Below are 12,263 nucleotides of genomic sequence, written 5' to 3'. Positions count from 1 at the left end.
TACTCCATTTTATATTCCTTTTGTTATTCAGTGAGTAATGTTTTACTGCACCACTTGCCCAGATTAAGAATGTTTCAGTTTACATACTTATCATTTAAAACCACGATTCCCCCAAAGGGAGCACGATGGGAGAACATGATGTTAATTAGCCTTATGGCATTATATCCCAATCCTGCTCTTGCTGCACCACAGTTGTTGCATTCCCAATTCCTATTCCTTCAACCTCTCCTGAAAAGGATCTGCACTTAGTCAACTCAGAGCATATTACTTTCCCATAAGGGAAAAAGACTCATGTAAAATGTACCGACCTGAAGTGAACACCACTAAAACATTAATGCTCTGTTCTTTAAATAGGCTTCCCTTTTATGCTCGCTTTATCCCGGTGTCATGCCAAACTGCTCGACATGTTTTGTTTGGCTGCTGTTTCAAAAGAGTGCAAATTTTACTCAGTCCAACTTCCAGGCCCCTGCAGCCCATTCATCCAATTAAAGGACTGTGGAATGAAAACAGAAAAAGCGCTTTGTGGAGCTTCAGAAATATTGTCCCTCAGGAAGGCTGCCTGCAAAAAGCGAGCAAATCCATTGTGCAAACTGGTGCATTGCAATAGAATAAAATTGCTCCTCAAAGTCTCTTTATCCAACATGGATTACTGACTCCTGATAGCTGTAGGTTAGTTGAAGGTAGAGTCTATCGGAGTCAGGAAAGCTCTTATTACCTTTTATTACAACACATCCTCCCCCCATAATCTATAAAAAAGCCTCCAGGAGCCCATTCACTTCTCCACCTCTTCACCGCCTTTCAGTTTCAATAATGCTGAGTACAATTCAGGACTCTTTGCAGTCCACTGTAGTTTCCATATGTATTCACAAGCTAAATATTCCTAAAATGCCCTTGGGAAAGGCAGGCTGCCATTTATTATTCCAGATTTCTGGGAGCTGCAGCCCTTGCAGCTCTCTGGGAATATTGTTTCAGACAGTTCTGCAAAAACCTACAACCTTACCTCTTGACCACACTAAGTGAAATTAATTATCAGGTAAAGTTCCTTGTGATACCCTTTTCCATGCATTAGTAAATATAAATGAAGAGCAGAGGAAGACATTTAAAGTGGGGCTGACAAACAAATGCTAAAGACAAAGTTTTTATGATTACGGAGCCAAGATTTGAGGAAGGTCACAGCAATAACTGCAGAAAACTAATTATGCACTGCTTCATGCTGATTGAAAACTCAGGAATGCTGCTTGATCATCCATATTTTAGAGCCACACACGCACTCTTCAAAGTGAGCTGCACAAACTCCTCCTCCTTCTTAGGAAAGAGCAGAAAAAGACAAAAATTGAGCTGCCACTCCTATATCCCAGCCTTCAACACATTCACAGGGTTTTAGTCACCCTGAAATTAATTCACTTCCTTTGCTTGAGAACCAGAGGATGCCTCATTTCACCCTACCCACAATTTAAACCAGTGGTCACTCAAAAAATGGATTCACATTTAGACTGGTTTGAATGCGTCCGAAATTTCCAAGGATTTTGATACAAACCTGAAGAATTTTGCAGGTGAATCAAATGCAAAAATTGTTTGCTTGCGTGGTAGCCAGGTTTCTTGGTAATACTGGGGCACTTGGTTTGGATGTTGCTCTTCCAGTGGGATTAGCAAGTGTTTCCAACAACTGTATTCACAGATTTTTCTTCTTTTTTTCCCATATTCTCAAATGAGATTGATGCCTCGCCACACTTCAGCACTGTCACTTGAAATCTGGGAGAGTGATTTGCCAAAACAAATCATATCCTGATATAGAGAGAGCCACTCACTTCTTGCAGGCTTTAAACTTGTTAATTATCAGCAAAAAATGATGATCAGAATCCTGGACTTCTCATCTGTGTGTAACAAACAAGATTCTTGGCAGAACTTCTTGGCTGATGTGAGAGGAGGGAAACCCCAGTGGTCCTGTCTGCATTCCTCACAAATTTGTTCATGGAGCTGTCACACACTGGCAAGAAATGCCTTTTTTCGTTCCAGGGCATTTGTACCACTTTTAACCTTGTATTGAAGAACCTCTTGTAGATTCTCAAAGACCAATATCTCCCCCTTTTCTTTAACATGTAAAAGAAAAATGTAGCATTGAGAATATATTTCCTTTTTTTTCCATACATCATGGCCATTTCAATACCAGACAACTGTTTTTAATTAATTTTCCAATTTTCCAATTACTAACCCAAAAGCATTGATTAAGGGAAAGATTAAGCTAAGAACTAGCTTAATTGAATTCTTACCCTTATAAATTTGCTTGCTGTTGAAATTTGTCATTATTTCATATTAAAGGAAGGAAGGTAACTTTCTTACCAGCAAGCCATAATTACAACTTTTATACACATGTCTAGGTTGATATATTCTACAATTTAATTTAAATATACACTAAAACATCTGAATTTTTTTCCTGAAATTTGTCATGACAGTTTCTAAAAATTACTGAAAAATTTTTGAAGTCAATCCTATATCCTTATTTTCTGTATCCTGATACAACATGAAAAAATAATCACTCCAAATTATTTGCTAATTTATTAATTCTAAATAACCTTATAATATATATATAACCTTATATATAACCTTATAATATATATAACCTTATAATATATATAATATAGAATACATGTACATGCATATAAATATTTGATTTATAGAATTTACCTTCTCTGCTCAATTGATGAGGTCTCTGATTGTCCACACACCAGTGACAACCAATACAAACATTGAATATCAGTACCTAAAAAGGCAGTTGGAATAGAGTTCAAGTTCTCATAAATAAATATCAACTCTTTAAATTTATATCTCAAGTAACTCAAAATACATGTGGTCAAGTGAGAAACTATTTTTCTGTCCAATGACTCTTGTTCAACATGTTCTTTCTGTCCAGCTATGGAAGAGAAGCCAATAAATCTTCATCTTCAAATGAGATAAACTAGAGGAAAATAGGCAGCTTACAAATAAATATTTATTTTTTTACTGTGTGACAAAACAGGATTCTTCCTTTAATGAAGCAAATTATGGCTAAATTACCGAGATAAACTAGAGGAAAATGGACAGCTTACAAATAAATACTTATTTATTTTTTTACTGTGTGACAAAACAGGATTCTTCCTTTAATGAAGCAAATTATGGCTAAATTACATCCTTTAATATCTTAAATAACAAGAAAACCCAATGTAGTCAGCCATTAAAAAATTTTAAAATTTAAAGAAAACATTTATTAGAATAATATTTCCTGTTAAAGGTTTTGGACCTGCACGTCAAACAGCTGCCCAAGCTAACAGGAATCACATTCCCATTTCTGAGATCCACTTCCACTGCAGGTTCCCTCCTCCCCATTCTCCTTTTCCAACTTCTCAAAGCTCCCCAGCGCAGCTTGGCCAAGTCACTCCTGCAGCAGCCTCTGCAGAGTTTCCTCTTGGATGAACTCAAAAGCAAATGTAATAACTATGGAAGCACTGAACTGCAAACCTGAGCACTCTCAAGGCTCAGTAAGAGATGAAACTGCACAGTCCCACACATATTTGTTTGGGAATTCCAGGAGCATTAGGTCCCAAGATAAAAAATATACTCTAGTTCCTTTCTCTTATTTTGGAGCTTAAATTCTTGCTGTATTTAGGGTAATGCAGAAATCCCTTTCCTGGGGAGAGGATGAAAAATGTTTCCAGAACCAATTGTTTAATGTATAAGAATTCAATCTTATTCTGAGCTGCTGGAAAAATGATTCACCAGTCTTACAATAAAATTAACGACCTGAACAATTTAATCTGTTAATATATGGAATCCTCAAAGCAGGAGCTTTCACTGTCTTCAGCTAGACCGGTAGGACAAGAACACTTTCTAAAGAAAGCACGGCTATAAATACAAACTTGGGATGTCAGCTACCGAGTGGCATTATCAAATAATGACCTTTTTCATCTAGGAACACCTCTGACCTCTCAGACTTTGGGGCTGCGTGCTGAGTAGATGGGGTTTGCAGAGCTGACAGTGAGGCAGGAGCAAGACGATGCCCTTAATCACATTCAAACAGCAGGATCTCCTCCAGCACCTGGCAGCGAGCGCCAGCTCAGTCAGGACAAAAGGGGGATCTGCTCTCTTACTTTGCCTCGCAGTTTGAGCTTACGCTGGAAATCAGAATTTTTGACAGCCCCCTCGCTCAAGTTCTTGTATCATTAGCTGGGAAAACTTTAACGCATCAAGTGGAAAAGAGGAGCTGTGAAATTACCGCGATCCCAGGAGCCGCACGGACACAGCTGCCCCGGCTCACTGCCCTCCAACCAACCCCGACCCTCTGACAATCCTTCCCACCCTCAGCTCTCACTGCCTGCCCTAAATTCAGCCCAACAACAGCAATTCACGCAGCAAAGATGATAAATACTCCGTGCCATGCTGCCTGGAGCTGGCTGGGGATGGCAGCAGGAAGGTGGGCTGAGCTGAAGTGTCACTGAGGTCTCTCTTCTCCCAGTTCCACAGCTGGGCACGGATGGGGCAGCACCCCAGGGCTCCTGCCCATGCTGCAGCAGGAGCAGCAGCAACCTGGACTGCTCAAGCACATTTGTAGTGAGCAAGCAACCAAGTCATTCCATCCCTCACTTTTAAATAATTTTATCCACTCGAAATTAGTTTAGAGATAATGAACAACATAGAAGGGCGAGCCTCCAAATTATTACCAGAATTCCTGTCGTTCCACAGTAATTTCTCAGTAACTTTTTGCAAGAAGCACATGGGACATGTACTCAATCCCTTTGACATTTTTTTCTATGCTCAACTTCTGTTTGTAGCCCTTTGAACTCTCTGCAAACAGTGGAGTTGGGAGTACAACAAAGAAACAGGACCATGTGTAAAAAGTACTAAAACTGTTTTCAAAACAAGCTTAAATAGGATAGACATGTATATAAATAAGATATTTACAAATAAAAATTATGTAAAATGCAATTTTCTTACCATAAATTTATAATCTGATAAAAAGGAAAAATCAGCCTCTATGTTTTTAGGAACATCTAGATCTTTTTGTTAAAAATGGATTTTATGTTTTTCTTTTCTTTATGAAAATGAGCCCTGGAAATCTGGCCTGCAATATCATGGCAGTTAAATGGCAGTGATTTAAAACCCCTGTGTATTCTTATCACCTATCTGTCTTCTCTTTCAGCTTAATCCTGATTAGGGTTTCCATCAGCTTTCAGGGCTCAGCACAGCTGAGTTGTTCTATTTCTCAGCCTACTGAGAAGGAGATTCTGCTGCCTCCAAGGCCCTTTTCTCTACAGAATGTGCTGTGAGACCTCTCCTGGCATCTCACTCTCTTTTTCTGTTCTTAAAGGGCTTGTCAGGCTACAAGATGTCATGCACCAAGTCATTAAATTTCCTTTTTTTGTGCCTCCAGCTTGGAAGAAGGTTTATGCAGCAACAACAGTCTGTTTTCTTTTGCATTTTTTTTCTTTCCTGTTTATTTGTGTTGTGTTTCTGCCACAGTGACTTAATTTGTGCAACTGACAGTGTTGTCTCACCCACCTTCCTGCTGCCAGCAGGAAAGGAATTAATGCCTGGCACTGATGGCTGCTGGTGAGTTTGTAAGGCTAAACTCTGGTTTTATTTAACTCAATTTTATTCTTTCTGTTCTGTCCTCTAGGATTGGCATTAATGCCCCACAGGCAAATGAAATGCAGTGTTCCAAAACTACTTGTTTGCTATGTGATTTATTTGCTACACAAACGTTTTTCATTCTTCTCTACCTCTCAGCAAGCAACTCATAGCTGGGGTTTTTTTTTCGAGAAACAAGCAAATGTTATGTACTACATGGCATCAGAAATCTCCTTTTCAATTGCATAAAAGAGGAAAGGGCATGTGGGGGGAGGGGGAAAAGGAGGATTTCACACACTGCAAATTTCTCAGACCACTCAGAGCTCTGGGGATGAAGGGATGGAAGTCTCCATCTCAGTGGGCAGCTCAGTTAGGCTGCCCTCTGCCACTGCCTGGCTGATTACACTCCCCAGCAGTTCCTAGGTTATTCTGAGTAAAAGTTTCTCAGTTTACAATCACTGTTTTTGGAATAAATAATTCCAAATTCAGTGTGGGACACAGAGAGAAAAGCTGCTCACTGTCTTGCTGGTAAAGACTCTCAAGATGGGTCTTGGGAGATCCAGATTAAATCTCTAAAACAACAAATATTAGCAGAACAAGGATTAATTCAGAGTAGCAATTTACCATGATCACAGGGTATTCTGAGCTGGAAGGGACCCACGAGGATCTCACTCTTCAGTGAATGGTGCAGGATGAAACCCACAAACCCTGGTATCAGCCCCATGCTCTAACCAGAGCAGCTAATGTGGTCACTGAAATGTGAGACAGTTCTAATTTATGTCAGAGAGAGAGTTTGGGGTTGAACTAGTCAAAACCTCCCATGAAAAGCTGTCAAATAAAACCAAACAGGTTTATCCTTTTCCCTGCAGTGCAGAGTGGGATGAGACAAACCAGACAATGCACAAGAAGTGAGCTGCTAACAAACCACACCAAACAGGTGACCTTGATCTTCTCCCTTCTCTCACTAACCCCTTTACCCAATTCCCTTTCTCCACTGCCTGGGATGCTGACAGCTTTCACTGGGATTGCTTTCCAAGCCATTTCCACCCAGTGTGAGCCCATTTTGTGTCCCCACGAGGTTCCCACTTTGGCACGGCAGAGAGCCCCCAGCAGTGCCCAGGCAGGGAGAAGTGGGATATTGTATTCGTGGGGACCCTCGTGGCAGGAAGGAATGATGAACCTGACTCCATGTTCTCAGAAGGCTAATTTATCGTGGTTTTATTTATTATTTATTATTATTTTATATTTATTATTTATTATTATTTTATGATACTATATTAAAAAATACTAAACTATACTATACTAAAGAAGACAGCAAGGATACTTCCAGAATGCTAAAAAGATAATAATGAAAACTCATGACTCTCTCCAGAGTCCCAACACAGCTTGGCACTGATTGGCCAAAGAGTTAAAACAATTCAAACCAGAAACTAATGAAACAATCACTTGTTGGTAAACACTTGTTGTGTTTCCAACCACATTCTAAAGGAGCAAAACACAGGAGAAGCAAACAAGATAATTATTGTTTTCTCTTTTTTTTCTGAGGCTTCTCAGCTTCCCAGGAGAAAAATCTTGGGCGAAGGGATTTTTCAGAAAATGTGAATGCGACAGTGCTGCTGCTCCATTTCAGCCAAACCTGAGGGGCTGCAGAGACCATCCCCAGTACTTCTGCTGATCCCCCAGCCTAGGAGCTCTGTCCTAGCAAGGGCAGCGCTGTGACTGCCCCAAAGTTGATGTGACAACGCAAGGGGACAGGTCTGCAAGACTTGTCTCAAGTTTAAGGTCTTGCGTGCTCTGAGCTGACAGGCTGAGGAGAGCTGCACCACAGGCAGCAGGGATGGGTCAAGCTCTGGTGATGGGACATCACACTGAGAAGAAAAGCACTGAAGGGGGGAATCTTTAACATCATTTAAAAAAAAAAACCCACAGTGTCTTGTCTTTAATTCAGAAACGTGATTAGAGATTCAACAGTTGCTTCTAAGGTGACACAGTGGAAAGGCTTGCTAAGGATTATACAAGACACACACACTCACCAAAAAAAGGTCAAAAAAGAAAGAAAATGTTTTTTCCAGGGCATCTAGGCAATATATATATATGTATATATAAACACAGAGCAGCAAACATAAAATCTGTTAACTTATAATGTAAGACAATGAAATGAAGCAATTCTTCAGTAAACATATTATATCTAACACTAAAAACCAATTAAAAATGAAGGTTAAGTGAAAAAAGATTCAATTAGTATGCATTAAGAAATAAAAATATCCCCTAGAAACTCCACATTCACACGAAATGTAACTTCTTGTGAAGAATAAATTGAAATTGATTCCCTTCTAACTGCTTTTGTTGACAAAGACAGAAAACCTCTGGAATATTTTGAAGAATTCAGTGCACCTAATTATGAGGTTTTTAAGCTACAAATCCTGACTGTCCAGCAGATGGTAACCATACATTTGAGTCTTTTAATTATTCAAAAAAATTCAAGTTGGCAAGCCTGTCATCTCTGACAAAGAGAAGCTGAGGAAGAACAGCAAGACAAGTCATGATTTAAGGTTTTTTTAACCTATTTTTAAAGTGATTTCCCTTTGGAAAAAAAAAAAAAAAAACTTTGACAAGTCTGAATAAAAGGGAAAAATTTTTGAATTACAAATAATTATTGCTTTGGTTATTGAGGTTTATTTTGTGACTACAATTGTTCTCATCTCTGCTGCTAAAGTGACAATTCCTTTGCTGAAAAGCACTGTGTCAGCACAGAGATATGATCAGCACTCCAAACCCATCCAGGCATTTCAGAGCTCACTTCCCTCTGCTGTGCCTCCATTCTCCCTCACTGCAGTTTTAAAAGAGTGAAAAAATGTTTAATTTTCTTAATTGAATATATTAGAAAAACCTCCACACAGCATCACCAGACAGCAGGAGAAAAGCTGGAATGCCTTCATGTTTAAAAGCACTGGGCTCATTCATGAATGGCTTCCATATTTGCAGAGGTTTTTATTTTATTTTACTGATTTCTTCCAGCTGAAATTGTTGAAAAGCTTTCACCCTTTCTTTATGGGACAACACAAAAGGTAGGAGGAGGCCAAGATCTTTCACTGCCCCTTCTTCCCTGTTTTTTCTGCTCTGCATAGGCCGTGGTGAAGAGGGCTGACTGATGGACCATTCTCCAGAATACTGAGTTTTTCACTTAGCTGAACCTCCAAAAAGTCTTTTCTGATGGAGCTTTTCTCCTGCCCAGTTCATGCAAAGGAAGTCAAGCAAACTTCTCACTGCTTATGCCATCCAGCAATTTACAAAAGGGGATTTAGGTTTTAATAATTAAAAAATCTTGCTGAGTAATTAATATTCTTTTGCTAGCCTGTAACATAAGTAAGAATGTCTTCCCAATAACAATTTCAAAAATAATTTCTTAGGGCTTGATTTCCAATTCAATCCAACAGTAAATCTAGTAAGAAATTTATATGACTTAATTTAAAGCATCTAATTGAATGATTTAGCTTTGTGTAGATGTAATGAGCCATTTCATAAAATCAATAACATTGTAAAGTATAAACTAAATTATTATAAATGAAGGCAATAAAAAAAGAGCTCCTCTGTATTAGGCAGGGTGACACTTGATTAATGGGTTATTATTGTAGGTTGCAGCAGAGCAGGCAGAAGAGACTGGGGTGATATTTTCAGAGGTGCAAAGGCTGGCTGCCCAGCATGCAAACAGCATCAGTGCTGGGAGCCCAAATTCCAACCCAGAAATGGATTCCCAGCAGCTCCAGCTGAAGGGGACAGAGCTCTCCATGAATTAAACCTTAATAGTTCTGGTGCCTCCTTACAAACACACACAAACTTCCTCCTGTGCAGGAGGAACGTGTTTAGAACACCCTTACTTAGACAAATCCAACATTATTTGCTAACCAACAAAAATGAAGGGCTAAAAACTTCCTGCAGAAGTGACCATAAAGGTGGGACAGGTGCAGCTGGCTTTGTGCAGAATACATGGCATCCCCCTGCCACACAGCCACGTCTCCAGGCAGGATAGAAATGGAGCCACAGGTCTGAGCTCCTGGGCCAGACCAATAACTCCAACATCTAGGAATGCTGTGTCTACTCTTCTTTCCTTTGCTGAAGTACCAAATACTCACAAGTTTTCAGAAAAACTTAATGATTAATTAATTGGATGGAATTCCATTTGCAAACGTGCAAAATACCACCATACACTTACACTGATATTCCACTCCACGACAAAATTCTTATAAACATAAATATATATTACTATAAGGGCACATATTTATGTTCATGTCAATAATGTGACTGAATTATATTGGCACATATTTCATATAAATATGAAAATATATAAATAAATGCATAAACATATAACTATGTTCTATATCTCATACTTTATGCAACATGCAATTATGAAATGCAACAATATAAATACATAAATGCGTCAGATAAAACAGGGCATAATATATATATAATTTATATTTTTCCTGTATATTAAATATGTTATATAGATATATGTGTGTACATTGACTGTCTGGGCTGGAGTAGCTGCAGCTGTTTTAGCCTTACAGTTAACAGCTTAGAGAAAGACATGAGAGGAACCATCTTATTTTCACTATATAATGAATGAAAACAAGAAAGAACATTTCCTTCAGTTTCTCTCAGCGATTTCACAATCTGAGGAATCTGAGGACAATCTGAGGACAAGCAAACAAAAGAAAAAAAAGTAACACAAGAAATGCAAGAAAGTGCATTAACAACTAGAAAGATCTTTTAAATAAACCCCCCCCAAATTTTAACCAAAATAAAAAAGCTCACTAAACCCAGCATGATTTACTGCCCTGCAGAACACACAGTGGCTCATGCCAGAGGAATTGCTCTCCAGAACAACACACACAAAATTCATCTCTTCCACCAAAGACTTTGGCTCTTGCATCACAGCATCTCTGACTCCAAACAGATCACAAAATGCAAACGGTAACACGAAGTGGGAAAGAGCTGTGATGAAGAGAAAAGAAGAATGCCACAGGCAGAGAGTGTCTCGCTCTACAATCCTGCTTGGAAAGCAGAGGAACACAAAAAGCAAAAACACAGGTCAGCCTCAGGCCCCAACAGATTAATAGAGGGAAACAATCAATGATCTGAAAAAGCTACGTGCAAAACCAAGCCCCATGCTCACTGAGTTACAGATTTATAGCAAAATCCAGATCTTAAATTCGCTCTAAAATGGCCAAATGATGGAGGGCAACAAGTCTTTTCCAAAGGCAAGAGCAGCACCCCTCCTGTTATCCCTTAAAAAGGGAGGAAAGAGAGACATCTAGCTGCTGAAGGGAGCCAGCAGGAAAACTGAATTTAACAGCAGCACCCCAAGCTCTGAGCACTGCCCCTGAGTGGGACAGCTCATCCCTGTCACACACCAGGGAGACAAAAGGCTCCCCAAAAAATAAATATATTTTTATATTAAAGTTCCCAAAAGGTCACAGCAGCTCGTGGGAGAGTGAGGGAGGGAAAAGGCAGTGGATTTTCACCAGGGAAGATAAAGCAGGCGAGGGATTGCTCGTCTCTGAACCAGAAGAGAGGCTTTCACTTTGAAAACTCAAAGAAAGATTGCCTTACCTCCCATGAATGATGACAGTCAGGAATCTAGCTGGACACAGGAGGAAGAAAACATTCTTTATGCTGCAGAGGATTGATGGTCTGTGGAGAGAGATAAGGAGAACCTGGTCAGAGGAGCTGCTGGAGACCAAGCAACCAACACAGGCAGTCCTGCTCAGTGTGGGGCACAGAAGTCAGGCTGGGAACAATACAGAGAGTGATTAATTTGGTCTCTGACAATTAAACAAAATACTTAAGCATGTGAATGTATTTTCCAGGGGAATTTCCTTCTGAGCATTTCCCATTTTGTGTAAAGCAGAGATTTCTGCCAAAAGCTTTGATCAGAGGCTGCATTTCCACTTGGGGCTCTCGGAACAAAGCCCAGCAATGCCATGTGAGGGCAGGGTCACTGACACCTGGCTGTGTGTGTGGAAGGAAGGAGGGATAGGCAGTACCTTCACACAAAATCCCTGTTCAACCAAACACTGGGAGCAGGCAGATGCTGTGACCTTTCCCAAAGTTTAGGACACCTGTTGTTTACAACTCAATAATGACTTGAAAGGATTTTTCACTGGTATTGGTGCAAGCATCAGCACAGCAGTATTAAACCACATCTTTATTTCATCATTTATTTATTTCCCTTAGGAGACTTGAAACATATTTATCTTCCTAGACTTTTTTGTATTTTGAACATTTGTTATTTTTGGGGTACATTGTGCTAGGGATACCTAAGCACTTGTAAGTGCCAGATTTGACCCTCTTAATGAAACCCTGTATTTTAAGCTAGAACCAAAAATGGTTCATAAAAACCAGTTGGGTTGCATCTGGTATTTTGGCAGCATGTGAGGAGGGATTTTTGAAGATCCAAACTTTAGAAATTGTACAGGCTGAATGAGAAGGCTGTCTGAGAAGTTTGCAGGTATAAAAGTGTGAGTTCCCAGAAAGAGAAGAGAAGGAGAGAACAGACCCCGTTTCTGCCCTGGGGCCAGCTGCACCAACCCAATTCCAAGACACCCAACAGCCCTGTAAAGGGGAGGCTGCCACAAAACACAGCATTCACAGATGAAAAAAGA

Source organism: Pyrgilauda ruficollis, unplaced genomic scaffold (assembly GCF_017590135.1).
Source record: "Pyrgilauda ruficollis isolate IOZ18807 unplaced genomic scaffold, ASM1759013v1 scaffold7, whole genome shotgun sequence".
In the NCBI taxonomy this organism is placed as follows: domain Eukaryota; kingdom Metazoa; phylum Chordata; class Aves; order Passeriformes; family Passeridae; genus Pyrgilauda; species Pyrgilauda ruficollis.
Note: the sequence above shows the minus strand (reverse complement) of the source record.